Genomic DNA, 19,866 nt, shown 5'->3' on the forward strand with positions numbered 1-19,866 from the left:
TGCAGAGAATCGTTTTCCCAGCAGGGCGCCTTACTTCATTACGGAGAGGCTCCTGCGTTTCACGCCGCAGAAATGGAACACGCAGCAGGGCCTGCAGGGCGGTCATTGGTGGGTGTTTTTACTTGAACGGGGCTCGCTGGCTAGCCCACATGCTGGGCAGCAATTCTACTGGCCAGGGGGTGGGGGAAGAGCGAGAGAGAGGGGTAGAAATAAGGCGGGAGACACAGGAAAAAGAAAAAGGGAAGGCTTGGGGAGAGCCGGTTCAGTGCAAACCCTGTGGCAGGCAGGCAAATCTGCACCTGGCCCTTTGCCATGAGTGAAAATAGGTGCAGTGGGGCAAATGGCAGCTACAGGGGTGACTGAAATGGGGGCAAATCCCCAGCACAGACAAGCCTAAGGCTTTAGCAAAGGTCAGGCCACATGGAAGAGTAACTCAGGGTACGTCTAAACTACATGGCTCCGTCGACGGAGCCATGTAGATTTGTTGTTTTGGCAAAGGCAAATGAAGCCGCGATTTAAATGATCGCAGCTTCATTTACATTTACATGGCTGCCGCGCTGAGCCGACAAACAGCTGATCAGCTGTTTGTCCGCTCAGCGCGCTAGTCTGGACGCTCCCCTGCCGACATCAAAGCCCTTTGTCGGCAGCCCCGGTAAACCTCATCCCACGAGGAATAACGGGGCTGCCGACAAAGGGCTTTGATGTCGGCAGGGGAGCATCCAGACTAGCGCGCTGAGCGGACAAACAGCTGATCAGCTGTTTGTCGGCTCAGCGCGGCAGCCATGTAAATGTAAATGAAGCCGCGATCATTTAAATTGCGACTTCATTTGCCTTTGCCTATGTGTCTAATCTACATGCCTAGACTACATGCCTCTGTCAGAGACACAGCCTCAGAGGTTACTAGCCTCATAAGGGTCCGGATAACTCCCCCCCGCACTGTGGAGAGGGCAAGGTGAGGTGCACGCTCCGGCCCTCCCGGGTGTGTCTAGACTACAGGGTTTTGTCGACAAAACTGGACTTTTGTCGACAAAACGATACCTGCGTCTACACTGCCGCTGAGTTCTGTCGACAGAACGTCGACAGAACTCAGCAGTTTTGTCGACGGCTGTAAACCTCATTCTATGAGGAATAACGCCTTTTGTCAGCAGAGTTCTGTCGACAGAGGGCGTTATTGCATCTACACTGTCCTTTGTGTCTACAGTCTCATGTCGACAAAGCGGCTTGCTTTGTCAACAGAACTGGCTGTAGCCTAGACACTTTTTGTCAACAGAAGCTTGTCGACAGTATCTGTCGACAAAACTTCTGTCGACAAAAGCCTGTAGTCTAGACGTTCTGGGAGGGGACAAAAAATGAGGGGATCGGTGTGTAGGAGGGGGCTGCTGGAAAGCAGGCTTGGGGGTCTGGGCAGGAAAGAGGGGGCAGGAGTGGGTTGAGGATTGGTGGGCCTAGGAGGGTGGTAGGGTGCGAGTGGGGTGCAGGGTCTGGGTGTGGGGGGGAACAGGGCTTGAGCGCCAGCTCCCCAATGATGTGGGGAGGAGCCCTGAACCTTGGGGGCCAGGACCTTGGGAGACCCCTAGAGCAGTGTTTCTCAACCAGCAGTACGAGTACCCTTAGGGATACTCGAGAGAAGTCTGGGGGGTACATCAACGCAACTGAAATTTGGAGAAAACTGAATTTTTGTTTTAAGTTTGACGGCGCTTTATTTTTTTGTACTTTTTACACCCAAATATTTCATTGCCCGCCCGGCTACAATTAAATTGTTTAAACAAATGTGTTGCAATGATAGAAAAAAAATGTTGTGTAACTGAAAACTGTAGGTGCTTATAATTATTTTTTTAAAGGGGGTACTTTATAAAAAAAGGTTGAGAAACACTAGCCTAGAGCACTACGCCCTGCCTCTGTAAAGTGCGAGGCCCTAGTACGGGAGCTCTTCAGGACAGAAACCGTCTTTTGCCGTGTGTTTGTACAGCACCTGGCACGCCAGGACCCAATCCCTGGCTGCTATGGCAACATAAATAACAAACCGCATCATTCAAACTGCTTCCCCGCACCTCACTCTGCCAGGAGCTGGTGCTGCCAGACGCTGCCCCTTCTGCCTTGCTGGCTGCACAGACTTCCCCTGCCTGTGGAGACCGGCAGCGAGGGAGCTCTATTACCGTTTGTCCATGCTGGGTGGAGCGGCTGCCGCAGCTGGGCCCGGAAGTGAGTGGTGGCTGCAGAGATCAGTGGGCAGGTTGGGCAGGTTACACCAGGATCTGGTTTCTGAGTCATGAGTGCCTCAGCCACGCCTGAGCTCTCTTGGGTCACGCCACACGCACACGTCACGGCAAGGCTGGGCTCGACACGCCTGCCTTTCCCGCTGAACCTTGACTTCTCAAACCCCCCCCGGAGGAACATGGCTATTGTCAATCAATAAATAGCACCCTGCCAAAACAAGCTTCCGCCTCGGGGGAGAGGAGAAGAGAACAAACCCAGCAGAGGCTAGCCCCATTGGTAACGCACCGAGGGAAGGCTCCTGGGTACATAGACAATTCGTGGTCGCACCCAGGAGGTGCACTGCCCCCCATGCTCCTGCCAAAAATCTAATTGGTAAACGGGGTGCTCCCTCGTGCCCGTCCCTGGCTCCTCTGCGTAGCCCTCCCTGCACCCCCAGCCACTCTGCCTGGATACTACAAGGACGTGCACAGAGCAAGGACTGTATAGAAGGCAACAGAACCTTGTGGCTTCAAATCCGCCTTGGGCCAATGAAAACAGGAGCGGCTCACACCTAGGATCTCCGGGGGGGGGGGGGGGAGGGGGGTGTTCCCTTGCCCCACACAGAATTGTTGGCAGAGCAAGTACCACAGCGGTGGCTGTTTCACAAGCAAGCGCTCTGCCCATGCCTCGGCTAAGCTTTGGGAAAGGCACGGGACGAGCTCAGCAAGCAGACCATCCTTGCTTCTTCCTGGTGTGGAGGTAGCACCTCGGTGCAGCAGGCAACACGCTGCCCCCTTCCTTCCCCCTTCCCCCCGTGCTAGGCACAGGACAGAGAGAGCCAGGGCAACGCAAACTACACTTGGTCTCTCGTAGGGAGGTTACATTTCAATGAATTGGCTAATCGAATAGGTGACACCATTTGCATCGACCAGTGCTTTTTTTGTGATGGTCCGGCCCTGTACGGCGTGCTGTCCCCTATTTTCCCAGCACACAGCAGAGGAATGGCATCCCCCCGGCGCGTACGGCACCTGTTTTCCTGGCGCCGCTCGTCTCCTGATGGAAGTCTGCTCGGGACGCAAGGCGTTGTTTTTCTGGCTTCCTAACGCAGTGTTTTGGCTCTTAAAGGAGCCACAACCGCATTTTGACCCCCTTTTGTTCCCTCAACAACTTTTCCAGGGTTTTTTTTTTTTTGTTGGTTTTTTGCTTAACAAGTTTGAGCCTGCAGTACCGGCACCCTTTTTCTTACAAAAAAAGCACTGGCATCAACTATTTGATTAGTCGGTGGGGGCCTCAAGTGCCACATGGAGCCCATGACCAGCTAGGCAACCTGAGCTGCACCCAGCGTTTCAAAGAAGCCCCTTCTTCTCCTCCCCTTCCCCTCTTGCAGCCTCTTCCTGACAGAGGCAGCCGGGGGAAGCGACCAGTCGACTAGCGTGCTGACCAGTCGTTCACTTCCCTAGTGTCTTGGCAGACTCAGCCTCTTGTCCCCGTGCTGGCTGCTCCAGATCAAGGCAGAATGTGCACCCGAGGCTGGGCTGCGGCAGCAGGGGCAGGTGCGGAGCCAGCTTGGGATGGAGGAGCACTGAGGAGCACCGGCAGGTAGAGCCCTTGCGCGGATACAAAATTGGTGTCCACAGCCCCATCCGTGTAAATGATCCAGGGGTGCGGATGCCTGTGCAGATGTAACGGGGATATCCACAAATGTGAGGGTGTGACGTAGTGTTGGGTACCTTGCTGGTGGCTATGCTGGGCAGTGGGTAGTGAGTGACCTCCACTGGCTGCTGGCTGCAGCACGGCCCAGCAAGGCAGGGGAGGAGTCATTATTCAGGGGGGCTTCTGAACCTGTCTGCTCTGTGAGCCGGGGTCCCCCTGTGCTGGGATGGGAGATTCTCACTGACTCTCCCAACTGTGGATTAACCCAGACAGCCAGGCTCAGCCTCCCAGGGAGAGACAAAGGAAGGAGGGCAGAGACCAGCACCTGGCTGGGGGGCAGGGCTGGAAGTGAGTGAGTTGGTTTCTGGCTGGTATCATGGAGGAAGCAGCCTAGGCAACGGGCTGGGATTTAGGGGCCCAGGCTCTCCCATCTCAAGGGGGGCTGAGGCATCCCAGGCCTGCCCTGGAACCAGATTACATCTGTGCTGGGCTGTATCCTGGAGAAGCAATAAACTCCTTCTATTCTACTGGCTGGTGGAGTCTGTCCGTGCCATTACGGGGGTGCAGGAGACGGGAAAACCCCAACGCATCGTCACACAGGGCTCTAGATAAAAAAAACCTGCATCCACATCGGCAAACACGAATCCCCACGGATAGAAGGCGGGTACCTGAGGCTCCGCAGCGCTCTACCGGCAGGGCTGGAGTAGCCGGGGGAGGCTGGCAGAGCACTGCGCTCAAAACAGTAACAGCTCTGACCAAGTGCTTGCCTGTCATGAGCGACAAAAGCCACCCGATCTCCTCACTTAAACCCCCGCACACAACAAGCCAATGCCCTGCGGCCTGTGCTCAGCCACAGAGTCCGCCTCAAAGCCGAAGAACAGCCGGGAACTGCAGCCAGCTTTGGATCTCCACATGCCCTTCAGCTGCCAGGAGATTCCTGTCCTCAGCAAGCTCGCACTGCAACCTCTTGGAAAGCCACAGAGTCGCCAGGCTAGTCTGGAAGGTTAAGAAATGAGCAGTCCTATAGCACCTTAGGCTACTTCTACACTACGAGTTTTCTTGGCAAAAAAGATGCTAATGAGGGACTCATTTGCACGAGTTGCTATCCCATTTGCATATTTTCTGCAGATCCGTTTTTGCGCTAGGGGTTTTTTCACAAAAATAAGCAGGGTGGACGTTTTTGCACAAAAACCCCTTTTTCTGCAAGATCGACATACCTCCTTTTTGGGGGCATAAGGATCTTGCGGGAAAAAGGGGGTTTGTGCAAAAAGGAAACATCCACACTGCTTGTTTTTGAGCAAAAACCCCTAGCATAAAACGGACCGGCAGAAAAGATGCAAATGGGATCATGGCTCATGCAAATGAGTCCCTCATTAGCATATGTTTTGCGGAGAAAACTTGTAGTGTAGACGTAGCCTTTGAGACTAACAATGATATGTGTAGTATCATGAGTTTTAGTGGGCAAACTCCACTTCCTCAGCTGAGCAGAGTGGAGAGAAAGGGGGGTGAGGGTATATATATACAGGCAGTCCCCGAGTTACGCGGATCCGACTTATGTCAGATCCGCACTTACGAACGGGGCTTTTCTCGCCCCAGAACTCACGGGCGGCGGGACCACCCAGACACGCAGTGGTCCCGCCACCGCGTCCTCCAGGACGAGAAAAGCTGCTCCGGGTGTCCCTGGTCTGCTGGGGACCCCTCCCAGCAGACCAGGGACACCCCGAGCAGACCAGGGACACCCGGAGCAAGGCCGCAGAGATGGCGGGGTCCCGCCGCCTCTGCGGCTTTGCTCCGGGTCTCCCTGGTCTGCTGGGAGGGGGGGGAGTGCAGCTAGTGCGCCACCCCCCCCCCCAGCAGACCAGGCTTTTGTTGTGGACACCTGGGGTAGAGCAGCTGGGGTGCTGCCGGGTTGGTCCTGTGGGGACCTACCCGGCAGCGCCCCAGCTGTTCTGTCCCAGGCTCCAGATTCAGCCGCTGTTGAAACTGATCAGTGGCTGATTCCAGGAAGCTGGGGGCAGAGCAACTCTGCCTCGGGCTTCCTGTAGTCAGCCCCGGGTCAGTTTCAGCAGCAGCGGCTGAATCTGGAGCCAGTTCCGAGTTACTTACAAATTCAACTTAAGAACAAACCTTCAGTCCCTATCTTGTACGTAACCCAGGGACTGCCTGTGTCCACATTGGTTAGTCTCTAAGGTGCTCTTGGAAAAGGCAGCCTGGCCTCCAGGACAGAGAGAGTAGGGAGGGGGGGAATGAGGCACATTCCCTGCTACAGGGCTGGCCTCGCTAATGAATCCAGTCGGCCTGTGGCGTCTGCCATCCCTCTGAATTCAGACGGGGCACAGAGGCTCCTGTGGAGCTTGGGTGACTAGAAGCTGAATTATTCACTTCAGTGCCCTGCTGAGAGCGGAGGGAGCCTCTGTAGCAACCTCAAAAGCTCCTCTCTTCTCCTGGTCCCCACCCCCTTTGCAGCCTGAAGGGAGGGGGTCTCCTCTCCTCACCCCAGGAGGGGCTCACCCTGGCTACTTTTGCATCCTGAGCATCCCTGCAAGAGGGAGGATGTTCTTGATGAGGGGACTGCGGGTCAACAGACCACTGCTGGGGGCCGAACTCCTTGGCAGCCCAGGGGAGGGTGCAACAGGCTGGGGCAGCGTCCCCGGCAATAGCTTGCCAGTCCTGCCGTGGCTGCTGCTTGACAGAGGACCCAGCGCAATGACAGCCCAAGGTGCTGCGGCGGCAGAGAGGCCAGGATCGAGCACGCTGTCGTCCTGCGACCACAAGGAACAGGACAGCGGGGGCTAAGGAACATGCAGCAGGGAGGCAGCCCTACTGTGGTGTGCTTTGATCCATTCCAAGCCCCACCATCTGGGACTGGACTTACTTTGCAATAAGTTTGAGTCTCTGCTGAGTCCCTTCTTACCGCTGCGTACAGCACCTAGCACAGCTCTGGCGCGCCTGGACCAGACATTTGATGCATCGCTTGGCATCAGCCCAGTGGTGAGGCCTCTCTTGACTGCAGGGACTTTGCCATAGGCTATGACACAAGACAGAAAGGCCCCTCTTGACTCAGAGCCCAGCTGACCCAAATAGCACCAAGTATCTATAAACCTACAGGCTCTGGGACTTTTGGTCTGTGCGGGGAGCTTGTTTTCTGTCAGTCTAGGTATTTAGGCCCCTATTATTGAAGCATCTGAGCAACTCACCACAGCCCTGTGAGGTGCTATCAAACCCAAGGCGCAGAAACATTCAGGGACTTTCCCAAGGTCAAACAGGGAGTCTGTGGCAGAGAGGAGAAAGGCTCAATGGCCTCCAGTCTCAGGCTCGGACCTCCCCACTGGATCATCCTCCTTTTTCGTGTAGCTGCTCATCTCAGCCTGACGTACTCACTCACATCACCACCACAGAACATGGGCATCTCGGAGGGGGCGGGGCTAGTCCCGGGCTGGGAGGGGCTATTTAAAAGGGCCTTTTACGATGGAAAGACCCCTCCCATGAGTGTCTCGGTTAATTGCATCCTTTGCTACTGCCCAGACATGCTATTAGGGAATGAATCCCTTCTTACACGGCTGCACCGCCGGAGGCCGTTAGCCATGGGGGGAGACAGAGGATGGCAGAGGAGAGGAAAGTTTTGTAGCAAGTTGCTCAGAGAGAGGTTAACAAGGGTGACCCCATTGGTGACACTTGGCAGGGAGCTGACAGCCTCCGCTGGTCCCTGGAGAGGGGGAAGGGGTAGCTCTATATGCCTGAAAAGGGCGGGGCTGAGGGCGGAAGGGGCGGGGCCAAGGGCAGAAGGGGCGGGGCCAAGGGCAGCCAGCCCTCAGCCCTGCCTGGAGTGCACCACGCCGCCCCCTAGGCAGCCCTTAGTGTTGTCTGGAGCACGCAGCGTGGCATTCCGGCAGTGATTTAAAGGGCCCACAGCTCCGGCCGCTGCCAACCGCCGGGTCCTGGGCAACAGCTCCTGTGTCTGACACTTTGCCTCCAGGGCAGGAGGACAGTGCAGTGATCCCCAACTGGGGAGTACAGAAGAACATTCAGGGATGCATGGTGGGGCGCAGGCAGGGAGGGAGCATCGTCCAGTCCCGCTCGGCCCCCAGCTCCAACCTGGCCCTGCCCTGGCTCCCGGGCACAGCTCTGCTCCCATCTCCCAGCCTAGCCGTCTCTCCCTGCCCCAGCGGCACAGCCAGCCCTGCTCCTGCCTGCCACTCCCCAGCCCCCATCCTGGCCCTTCCCCAGGCCTAGGATCCCAACTATGGACCCCAGGGAGGCACGGACATAAATGTTGTAGGGCCACTGTTCTGAAGGACTATGAATGGTTAATAGCTGTTCTAGGCCCATTACATTGCTCATGGCTGAACGTTAGTGACAGGTTACATCGGTGCTATAGATGCTTTTAAGCAACCCTTTGAACCCGACAAACATTGAGCAACCATTTTTAGGTATCCATCAAGCGTTTATCAACCCTTCCTCTAAAGAGGAACCACAAGAACATCTACAACTGAAAAGGGAAAAATCCTACAAAAATCATGGCACAAACAAGACACGTGCTGAACTCAGGCCACTCTCACCCCTCTCGCTTCCCCTGTAGACGCCAAACCTTTCCTGGAGCGACATATCCACACCGACACGTCGCAAGATCCTTTGTGGTGACTCTCGGAAGCAGATGTTTATCAGTTACTCCAGGAGCAAGAGCCTGGCTGCGTCTAGGCTGGCATGATTTTGCGCAAATACTTTTAACGGAAAAACTTTTCCGTTAAAAGTATTTGCGCAAGAGAGTGTCTACACTGGCACGTGCCTTTGCGCAAAAGATTTGCTTTTGCGCAAAAGCATCCGTGCCAGTGTAGATGCTCTCTTGTGCAAGAAAGCTCCGATGGCCATTTTAGCCATCGGGCTTCCTTGCGCAAGAAATTAACGTTCCTGTCTACACTGGCCCTCTTGCACAAGTATTCTTGCACAAGAGGACTTATGCCTGAGTGGGAGCATCAAAGTATTTGCGCAAGAAGCACTGATTTTGTACATTACAAAGTCAGTATTCTTGCGCAAATTCCCGCAGCCAGTGTAGACAGGCGGCAAGTTTTTGTGCAAAAGTGGCTGCTTTTGCACGAAATCTTGCCAGTCTAGACGTACCTCCTGAGTTTAAGTCCAGCAGCCTCCATAAGGAATGTCCCTCATGTATATTACACACACACGATTGGCTACCTCTCACCTGTGTCTGGCTAGGGCGTTAAGGTTGCAAAGTCAAGCCCTGAAGAGCCAGGAGATGCCAGAATTAAGGTTACTATGCAACTTTAATTCGCTCCCTGCTGTGAGAGTGCCTTAGGATACAGTCTTTCATTACTTGATCCCAGCCTATTTCGTCCACAGTTTCCCATGCACAGAACAGCCGGTGATCACTGAATCTTTTCTCCTCTTTTTTCAGTGCATAGTCCCCTCCACCTCTCTCCCGGCCCTATTTTGTCCCCTGTGCATTTGATTCAGGCAGCTTCTTCCTCACTGCCTGGATGCCAGCAAAGAGGAAAGAGAGGCCGTCTCCCTCTCTAACTTCCAATGCCCGGCCCCAGGACGCAGGGAGAGTCCATTTCAACCATAGGCTACAGTCTGCTCGGAGCAGATGGAATCTCTAGGGAACGTAGCTGTGACATTCGGGAAGTCTCTATTGAGCGTATGCAAACTGTGATTTTTCAAGGGCATATCTAGCTTGTTCACATTTAGGTGGATTTTCCTGGAACTAGCAAAAGGCACATTCTTGACATAAAGGCCCCTCTCCTCCCCTACTGCCAACTTTCTAGACCCTTCTCTAAAACATAGGAGCACTCAAGTTTCCCAATAGAAAGGTCACCAGAACTGTTTAATGTTGGCCAGGAAATCCTAGAACACTAGATCTGGAAGGGACCTCGAGAGGTCATCAAGTCCAGTCCCCTGCCCTCATGGCAGGATCAAGCACGTTCTAGACTATCCCTGACAGATTTCTGTCTAACCTGCTCTTAAATATCTCCAGTGATGGAGATTCCACAACCTCCCTAGGCAATTTATTCCAGAGTTTCACCACCCTGACAGGTAGGAAGTTTTTCCTAATGTCCAACCTAAACCTCCCTTGCTGCAATTTAAGCCCATTGCTTCTTATCCTATCCTCAGAGGCCAAGGAGAACAATTCCCCCCTTCCTCTCTGTGACATCCTTTTAGATACTTGAAAACCACTATCATGTTCCCTCTCAGTCTTCTCCTTTCCGAACGAAACAAACCCAATTCTTTCAGTCCTCCCTCTTAGGTCATGTTCTCTAGACCTTTAATCATTCTTGTTGCTCTTCTCTGGACTTTTTCCAATTTCTCCACATCGTTCTTGAAATGTGGTGCCCAGAAATGGACACAATACTGCAATCGAGGCCTAATCAGCGCAGAGTAGACCGGAAAAATGACGTCTCGTGTCTTGCTCACAACACTCCTGTGAATGTATCTCAGAATCATGTTGACTTTTTTTGCAACAGTGTCACACTGTTGACTCGTACTGAGCTTGTGGTCCACTATGAGCCCTAGATCCAGGACTGGCCCACAATATTTTGGCACCTGAGGCGGGGAGCTCAAATGATGCCCCCTTGCTTGGGCCAAAACTTTGAAAGGTCTCAATTCTGCCTTCTTCCTGTTCTACTCCTCCCATGGCACTCCACCATCTCTGTGCATCTAGAGCAGAGAGAATACATCTGCACCAGCAGCAGACACAATTTTCTAGTGGCAGCTCCCCTCCCCCACAGTCTGGCACCTGACGCGACTGCCTCAGTTTACCTCATGGTAAGGTCAGCCCTGCCTACATCCCTTTCTGCAGTACTCCTTCCTAGACTGTCTCTTCTCATTCTGTATCATTGTGTCTAGACTACAGGGTTTTTTCAAAAAAACTTCCCCTGCATCTAGACTGCTGCCGCATTCTTTCGAAAGTAAATCGAAATAACGCGGCAGTTTTTTCAACCGTGGAAAACCTCTTTTTAGGAGGAATAACGCCTTTTTTTGAAAGTGCTCTTTAGAAAAAAGGCGCTATGTAATGCAAACTGTGCTTTTTTGAAAAGTGGCTTGCTTTTTCGAAAGTGCTGGTTGTAGTCTAGACGCTCTTTTTCGAAAAAGGCTTGCAGCCTAGACGTAGCCTGTGTGTGAAACTGATTGTTCCTTCCTAAGTGGAGCACTTTGCATTTGTCTTTAATAAACTTCATCCTGTTTACCTCAGACCATTTCTCCAGTTTGTCCAGATCATTCTGAATTTTGACCCTATCCCCCAAAGCACTTGCAACTCCTCCCAGCTTGGTATCATCTGTAAACTTAATAAGCGTCCTCTCTATATCATCATCTAAATAGTTGATGAAGATATTGAACAGAACCGGTCCCAAAACAGACCCCTGCGGAACCCCACGTTATGCCCTTCCAGCATGACTGTGAACCGCTAATAACTACTCTCTGAGAATGGTTATCCAGCCGACCTTATAGTAGCGCCATCTAAGTTGTATTTGCCTAGCTCCACCCCGTCCACATATTTAGCTCCACCCCTCTCCTCGCAAACTGCGGAACCGTTTTGGCTGAAACCTTCCAAACCTGTTCAGCTCGAGCCAGACACTTGACTTGTGAAGTTGCAGCCCAGAGGATTAACATTTGACAATGTTATAAGCAACTGAAAACGGCCTTATAATGGAAAGCGTCAGGCAAACTTGATACGCTACAGCACACCCAGCCCCGTCTCTGCTGACCTTCTGGGAAGCCCGGGTTACTTCCCCCTAGGCTGGCTGTGGGATGGGGATGGAGTCAGTGCTCCACCCCTTCCACGTTTCCTTGTTTGTCAACGGCGGGTCTCTCTGTGCAGCACTACAGTGGTGCAGCTAGCCCCAAGCAGAACCCTCCCTCCTTTTCCTCCCCTCGCAGAAGCTCAGCAGAGCTTTTCCTGGAGAGTCAGTAAGGTGCTAATGCCTTGCTTGCCTGCTCTGGGGTGGGACACACTTCATGGAGTTTGGGCTCCTCTTGTCATTGAGAGACTGTGGTTCAGGGCGTCCCATACACCCCAGCAGCCGAGACTGCAATGAATCTACGACAGCAGGCATCTTTGTATTAGGAATCCCCTTCAAGCAGGGAGCTGGGAGTAGAACCCAGGTTTTTTGCTCCAGAAAGACCAGCCTCTGGCATTTGATGCAACAGACCGTAGCTAGCCAACTGCACCGCTCATTCCCCTATTAAGAGCCCGGCCACTAGAGGGCAGCATCGCACACTCACAGACACAAGGCCATCACATTGTAGAGAGAGTGATCCAGAATAGAACGAGAGGCAAGAAGTCCTGGCAGATTCACCCAGATGAACAGGCAGAGGTAGCCAGGAAGGTTGGGAGCTGCTGGATTTTGCTCCATGAAAGCGAGAGGTAGCCAGAGTAGATATGGCTGAGCCTGTGCGATTCCCCCCTCCGCTCCATACAACTTTTTATTACTAATTAAGTTCCTGAGGACACAGATGAACTTTCTTTGCTCAATATTCGTTATTGCTCCATCCTCCCTTGTAGCCAATTTGCAGGCACTCGAATGACAGCTCGGGATGTTCTTGCTTAATTTGATCAGAGCTGGCTCCAGAAGCCTGTGCGAGAGAAATGGGTTTTCCTCTGGGTCCAGCGGTGAAAGCACAGCCCCTCTCTAAAGTTTGGGCTACATCACAGCGCCGGCTAGATTCTGATCCAGAGTCACTCCACTGAAACTACACTCCCTGGTGTCCCGCATGCAGAAGTTGACCAAAAGGATGGAGATTTAATGCTAAATCCAAGCAGGCTGGAAACATGCTGCTGGATTCCGGGGGTGGGACTCTAAAGACCAAACGCAAAGCCCGGGTGGTCTCACTACCTCAGTCCTGGAGACGTGGCACGAAGCCCCGGCAAACCCAATATTAACCCTGCAATCACAAGGAGGCTGGTTTCGGAATCCCAGTGGCACGTCGGTACAGAACACTGTGCCTGTAGACTATGGAACTGGATAATTGGGAATTCCCCCAAAACAACAGAACTCTTCCGTGGGCGGCTGAGGGGCGGGGGTGAAGGAGAGAAGCAAATATGCCTTGGGTTTATTTTGCTGATGATCATATCATAGCATTTAAACATATGTCTCTTCCCCATAAATAAACATACCTCCCACTGAAACGCACCAGTTCAGCAGCAATTTTTCCATCCACTGCCTCCCTTCTCTGCCGAGGTTGGTCACAGATGGATGAAATTAATAAAGAGCTTTTTCAGAGACGGGCCTTCGCTTAATCACTAAACATACTTCCCTGCAGACAACTCCGGCCCAGCTCCCCTGTGTTTCCAGCATGAGCTGTCTTTGTAATTTTGCTAGGAAGGTTAACTAGCCGGGTGCGTAGAGTTAATTTGTACATGCAAAGCAGTCTGGCTCTCAGCACTCTGGGAGATGCCAGTGAGAATGGCAGAGGCTCTAAGCAGGGCCACCTGGAAAGCAGCTTTGATGGAGGTGAAATGGATTTAAGAGCATGGATCCAGCAGACAGGTTTGACTGGGCCCACAGCTGGAAACAGGTAGCAAAAAAGCTCCCAGTCCAGTTATTATTTGCCCAACTTGGAGGGTTTGCTGGAAGAAACATACACAATTAGATTTGTCTAAAGCTGTGGGCTTGTCTCCTGCATGGCAGAGGCAGAGAGCAATAGAATTTTGTGTAGGAGCCGTGGCATCCATAGGATGACATAAGCATGGTGTTCTGGATGTAACCTTTAGTGCTTGGTGGATTTGTTAGCACAGCTGAGTGGGAAACGGTGTTCCCAGCCTGCAAGAAGTGTTGAGCTCTTGAAAAAATGTCTCATTGCCAAGTGGGACAAGACGTCTAAATCTCAAAAATGTTCGCAAACTGAAAACTCCCCCCTGCCAATTTCAGTTCAGGTCTATTGAAATGTTTCATTTTGGTTTAGACCTTTTCATTTTTTTTTACTGCCCTGCACTTAAAAATGGAAACAAAATGTCATTTAAAAGCCGAAAACGGGGAATTTTTTGCTTAGAAAATGCCAGGATGATCATTTTGCAACTTTTTCCAAACAGCTGTCAAGTTGAAAAATTGATCCAAACCGGCCGTTTCCCGCGAGAAGTTTCAGTTTCTATGAATCAGCCTTTTTCTGACAAAAGTAGTTTCATTGAAAAATCCCCCCCTCCCCAGGCTGCCTTTGTTAGCTAGGGCAGAGGCTCAGACCCAAAGGCACGCAGCAGACCTGAACTGAGGTGCATTGACAGAACTGTGCAAGGGCCCAAGGGGAGACGAGCAGAAAGTGCTACAGGTCAACACTGCAGAGCTGGGCGAGAAAAGTTTCCCTCTCCCTACTTGTGTGACGAGTTCCTTTTCCCTAGCACTGCATTCCCTGTAATGCGGTATAATTTTTCCTTGTATTTTTGCTGCTTTAATTGCCAATTTAGCTTGCCTCCAGTGTGTGCACTGAATACAATGAAACTGCCGGGAGTAGGCGCTTTTAGTTAATGGCCCCAGGAAGAAAAGAATCTGCATAGACTCCAGTGGGGGTTGGCAAAATTCTAAGGTTTGCGGCAACACCTTCAAAGTGACTTTGGCCAGGGGTGTCTCTAAGACCAGCTTGGGTGTAAGCTAGCAGCGTCTGGCAGTGGACCCTCGTTGTATCTGAACTAGCTGCAACCATGTGGGGCGGGGTCGCTTGTAGCCCATTGCCCCAGCTTTTTTAATAGGCCGCTGATGTCCCTACTTTACTGGGGTGTCTATTCGCCCCACCAGCGTGTTTTATGTCACGCGATCATCTGTGTTCTTAGTCAACAACTGGGTTTCAACGAGGGACGTGAAGGACTAGTTGGCTATCGGATAAACAAATGCTTATCGGATAGTCGACTAGTCGCTTCCCACCACCCTTGCTGCCTCTATCAGGCAGCAAGCGGGGGGGAGGGAGAAGAGGAGGGTACTTTGAAACAGCAGCGACGCGCAAAGTCTAGGGTCAGCTGCTCCGTGCGGCCACTTTGAATGCCACGGGGAGCCTGGTGTCAGGCTCCTCACAGCATTTCAAAGCGGCAGGGCCATGTGGAGCCCAGGATCAGCTGGGGAGTGACCCCTGGCTCCATGCGGGACTGCTGCTTTGAAACGCCGCCACTGCATTTCAAAGTGGCAGCACTGCTCAGAGCCCGGGGTCAGTGGGGGAGTCCCCAGCTGACCCTGGGCTTCTGCGCTTTCACCTTTGAAGTGTAGCAACAGCCCTAAGGCTGAGGTGCCCTATCGACTAATCGAATAGTCGATGCAAAAATGCATTGAGTATTTGATTAGTCAGTTACCCGATACTTGACATCCTTAGTTTCAACTGGGGACTTCAAGAGCCCAACACACAAGTCTCGAATTCGGACTGAAGAGGCAGACTCCACAGCAGTGGCGGTAACACCACATCTAGGCTAGATACTGACATGTAACATACACCGACTAGCAGGCTGTGATTCACCTGGAATGGTAGAACCATCGGAGGTTCTGATCAATGCTGTCCCTGGCAAGAGAGGTGTAGAAACAACCTGCCTTTACCATCACCTGACAGATCCCGTCTTCTGAGCTATTGGCCTCTCTCTGATAAACGTATCAGTGAAGGAAACAGGGATCAGCACAGAGAAAAAATAAGTGCCCATGGTCTCAAACTCCTCCCACAATCCAAGCTCCTCCCACTCTGGCCACCCGTGTGAGCTGCCATTCAGTAGCCAGCACTTCTTGGGCTGTGCTTGGGAGGGAAACTGCGCAATGCTGACACTCAGGTCGGCCTCTAGAGGCGCCGGAGTGGGCAGCCCGTGGAGCTGCTCAAGGTCAGTCTTCGCTTGTCCCCGGACCGTTGTTTCAGGCGGCCTGCAGAGCTGAGGTGAGCAGACGGCATTGCTGAGGAGAGAGCCGCTCCGTCAATTGCCGCAGGAAGAAAAAGAATCTCGGCCTAGACTCTAGTGGGCCAGCCCCAGTGCTGCCTCGACTCTGCTTCAACAAGCCACGTGCCCTCTCCGTGACTCAGTTTCTCCATTACTAAAGCAAGGTGACGGCACTCACCTGGCTCTTGGAGATCGCTGGGTTGACGCGTGCTCGGGACAAGCTCAATCTTCCCTCTAGAGCTTTTCCCAGCTGCCCTTCCCATCTAAATCCACCCTCAGCCTCATGCGGCCAGTCACTTACCACAGAGCGACTGCCCTGAAGGGCACGTTGCCTAGTGGGTGCAAGAGTTGCTCTCGGGGCTGGAGAGAAGGGAGACAGGGACCCACTAGCACCAGTCCCCAGGGATCAAGACCTACCCCTGCAGCAGAATGCCGCCATCTCTTAATAAATGAACCCATCTCTTCCTAGCAGCTTGGCTTGCTGCAGCCTTGTCCTGTCACTCCTGGAGAGCGATTCCCTGATGTGCCTCCGGGGCCCTCTCCCAAATGAGGCGAATCATTATCAGCCGCAATTCGCAATTACACCTCCTGGCCAGGCTCTGGAAATGTCAGAACTCCACTGAGGCTGCCGCCCCAGCGTGTAAAGTCCGTGTTTGGCACCTCGCGCGCTCACAGAGGTGCCAGCTTCAATCCCACGCTTCTGGCACCCTGACGCCTCCGCACAAGTGGCAAAAGCAATCAGTCAACGGCGGAGCCCGCGGCGGGGGCTGTGCAGGAGCGAGCGACGTCGGAGGCCTGCGGCCGTCACAGGTAGGAGCTAGAGACTGAGGATAGGTTGACACTGCAATAGAACCCCGCAGCAGAGAGTCCCAGAGCTGGGCTCTTCTGATTTGGGCTCACGGGGTTAAAAAGAGCCGTGCAGACTGAGGTCTGAAATCCAGCCAGGATGGGAAAGCCTCAGGGCCTGGAACCTACACTCCTATTTTTAGTCCCTCATCCCAAGCCCCATGAATCCCAGAGATTTGCTGCGATGGGTCTTTTCTTGCAGCGCAGACATACCCAGCGGCAGGTTCTGTCTCTGCGGTGGCGCAGGGCATCAGAGGATCTGGGTGCTAGCAAGAGCTGCTCCAAACATTCTGGACTAAACTTATTTTGCATTGAGAAATGCCATATCCTACCCGCCCTGTCCTGCGGAAACCTATCCAGCCCAGGAAGAACCATGGCCCGGAACCACGAGCCTACAGCCTGGTGGTTAGTCCTTTTCCCTGAGACACAGGAGATCTGGGGACAAGTTCTATCCAGTTCGGGACAAAAATGAGTTCCCATCTTTCTTGACAATGACAGCCATTGTTGGCCAGCCAGCCCCAGCGCTGCTCCTGACTCTGCTTCAACACGCCACTGCCCCTCTCTGTGACTCAGTTTCTCCATTACTAGCGCGGGGTAATGACATACACTGGCTCGTTGGAGCACTTGGAGTTCGCTAGGTTGACGCATGCTTGGGACAAGCTCAATATTCCCACTTGGCTAACTCCAGAGCTTTTCCCTGCTGATCTAAATCCACCCTCAACCCCCACCTGGCCAGCCGCCTCCCACAGAGCAGCTGACCCGAAGGGCAGGTTACCTAGTGGGTGCCTGGTGATGAAGAGGTTAATTCCAGTTGCACCTAACTCAGTCCCTACCTTCTGCCTCTTGCTGAAACTGCCAGCTCCTGGCAGGAGAATAGGGAGCCCTCTGGAGCGAATCCCCCTTCCAAACCTGGCCAGATGCAAAATTCCAGAGGGCCTTTGTCCTTGGCTTCCTGTGAAGATGGACGCACGGGTAGGAGAGGCTGGCGAGGGAGAGAGCACTTCCCAGGAGCCACTGGACTTGTCTAACTCAGAGCCAGGAGTAGCGCAGTGCGAGGCCCTGCCCACGGAGCATGAGGCTAGAAGGCAGGAGCGGGGGCAGGAAGTGTGCAAACCAAGAGAAGAGGAGCATGCAACTGACCTCGGTGCTCTCCCAAGAGAAGCAATGGCAAGTTGGTGGAAGCACCGACTGATTTGGGGCTAAGATCCAGGGCTAGGCCTCAGGGGATCATCAGACTCCCCAGTAGGAAGGGGGTCCATCGGCAGCTAAACAGGGCAGGGTAGACACCTGAACGTGGGCTGAGGAATCCCACGAGAGGGGAAGGTCTCAGAGCCTGAACATCAACCCTGCTATTTTAGCCCCGCATCCTGAGCTCCCCAAGGCTCAATGTGCTGAGCTGGGTGCTGCAGGTTTCGTATCACAGCGGGGACGTGCTCCGTCTGCCGCCACCACGTCACCTCATCTCTTCGCATGCTTCAATCCCCCATGAACACATGGGGGACAGCACCGCACACAGAATCCTAGAACAGGGAGGGACCTCGAGAAGTCATCAAGTCCAGTCGCCCGCCCTCATGACGGGATCGAACATCATCATCCCTACCCTGCTCTTGAATATCTCCAGTGATGGAGGTTCCACAACCTCCCTGGGCAATTGATTCCAGTGTTTCACCACCCTGACAGGCAGGAAGTTTTTCCTAATGTCCAACCTAAACCTCCCCTGCTGCAATTTCAGCCCATTGCTTCTTGGCCTATCCTGAGACCAAGGAGAACAATTTTTCTCCCTCCTTCTTGTAACACCCTTTTAGCTACTTGAAAACAGCTCTCATGTCCCCTCTCAGTCTTCTCCTTTCTAAACTAAAGAAGCCCAGTTCTTTCAGCCGTCCCTCATAGCTCACGTTTTCTAGACCTTTAATCATTTTTGTTGCTCTTCTCTGGACCTTCTCCAATTTCTCCACCTCTTTCTTGAAATGTGGAGCCCAGAACTGGACACAATACTCCAACTGAGGCCTAATCAGCGCAGAGTAGAGCAGAAGAACGACTTCTCGTGTCTTGCTCACGACACTCCTGTGAATGCATCCCAGAATCGTGTTGGCTTTTTTTGCAGCAGTGTCACACGGTTGACTCATGTTTAATTTGTTGTCCACTAGGACCACTAGATCCCTTTCTGCAGGACTCCTTCCTAGACAGTCGCTTCCCATTCTGTGTGTGAAATGGATTGTTCCTTCCTAAGTGGAGTACTTTGCATTTGTCCTTATTAAATTTCATACTCAGTTTCCCCACCCATAGCAAGTAGTGAGTCTAGACCAGCCACCGAGGAGAAGGTTACAAGCCCTAATCCATGGATCATGCTTGTGAAGTGCTTTGAGATCCTTGGGTAGAATGTGCCACAGGAGCACAGAAGCTCATTCAGCGTCTCGGTGCAGAGAGAGCTGTTGGCATCTCAACTGGCACACCAGGGATCTCTAAGTGCTTACATGCTATCAGTCAGCGTATGTCAGCCTGAAGCAGGGCAGGGCGTCCCATTCATTAGGCTCCAGGGGCTCTGAGCACCCAGACTGGCCAGGAGCAGAGAGACATGTCTTCTAGTGCGGCTGTTCTCCATGGCTGTTTTGATGGTGACACATCGCTGCCCTGCTCCTGCATCCTTGCTGCTCTGAAGGCCAATGGATAGCCCCAGCAGCCCCCACTGAACCAGGCGTTCTTGAGAGCAGCCTGCCCTCACATCCTGCCCCTCTTTGCCGTGATAAAACTGGCGGAACAGGGCAAGCTGGCCAGGAACAGGGCTCATACTCTTCTCCGATGGTGTCTCGTACCATTTGCCCTGGTATCTGGCCCTTTCAGACTCCTCCTGCCTGACCGAAGCCCAACTCCCTTCGCCTTGTCCGCTCGGAGGGGCCTATTCTACGGAAGCATGACCCCACAGTGCTAGGGTAGCCCAGTGGAGAGTGTGCAGCACAACGCCCCTTTGTGACCAACGGGAGTGAAAGGAACTTCTATTTCTTACAGACACTGTCCTATTGCAACCAGGGTCCCTGCCAGCACTTGAAATAGCTCCCTGCTGGTTTGTGCCGTAGCTCAGCCAGCTCTTGCCAGAGCTGTGCACCCGCTTACTTTCCCCTCTGTGCCCAATCCACAAAGGTGATGGGTACTGCAGAGACCCCGCTCTTTAGTTCAGGCAGTAGCAACGCAAGCTTTGACCTCTGGAGTTCCTCAGCATGTCAGCCAACATCAGCTATTTCACTGCTACCAGGCATGGCGTAAGCAGTAGCTACCTTGTGGCACCAACACCCCAGACTAGACCGGGTTACGACTCTTCCAGTGAG

General features: G+C 53.1%; 1 protein-coding gene across 2 annotated transcripts in view; it reads right to left on the bottom strand.

Moving 5' to 3' along the window:
- IGSF21 (immunoglobin superfamily member 21) overlaps nucleotides 1-19,866 on the bottom strand; it is a 299,719-nt gene that overhangs the window by 48,099 nt on the left and 231,754 nt on the right. The window lies entirely within an intron of this gene.

This window comes from Pelodiscus sinensis, chromosome 24, assembly GCF_052426305.1.
Source record: "Pelodiscus sinensis isolate ZL-2025 chromosome 24, ASM5242630v1, whole genome shotgun sequence".
NCBI classification, from domain to species: Eukaryota; Metazoa; Chordata; order Testudines; family Trionychidae; genus Pelodiscus; species Pelodiscus sinensis.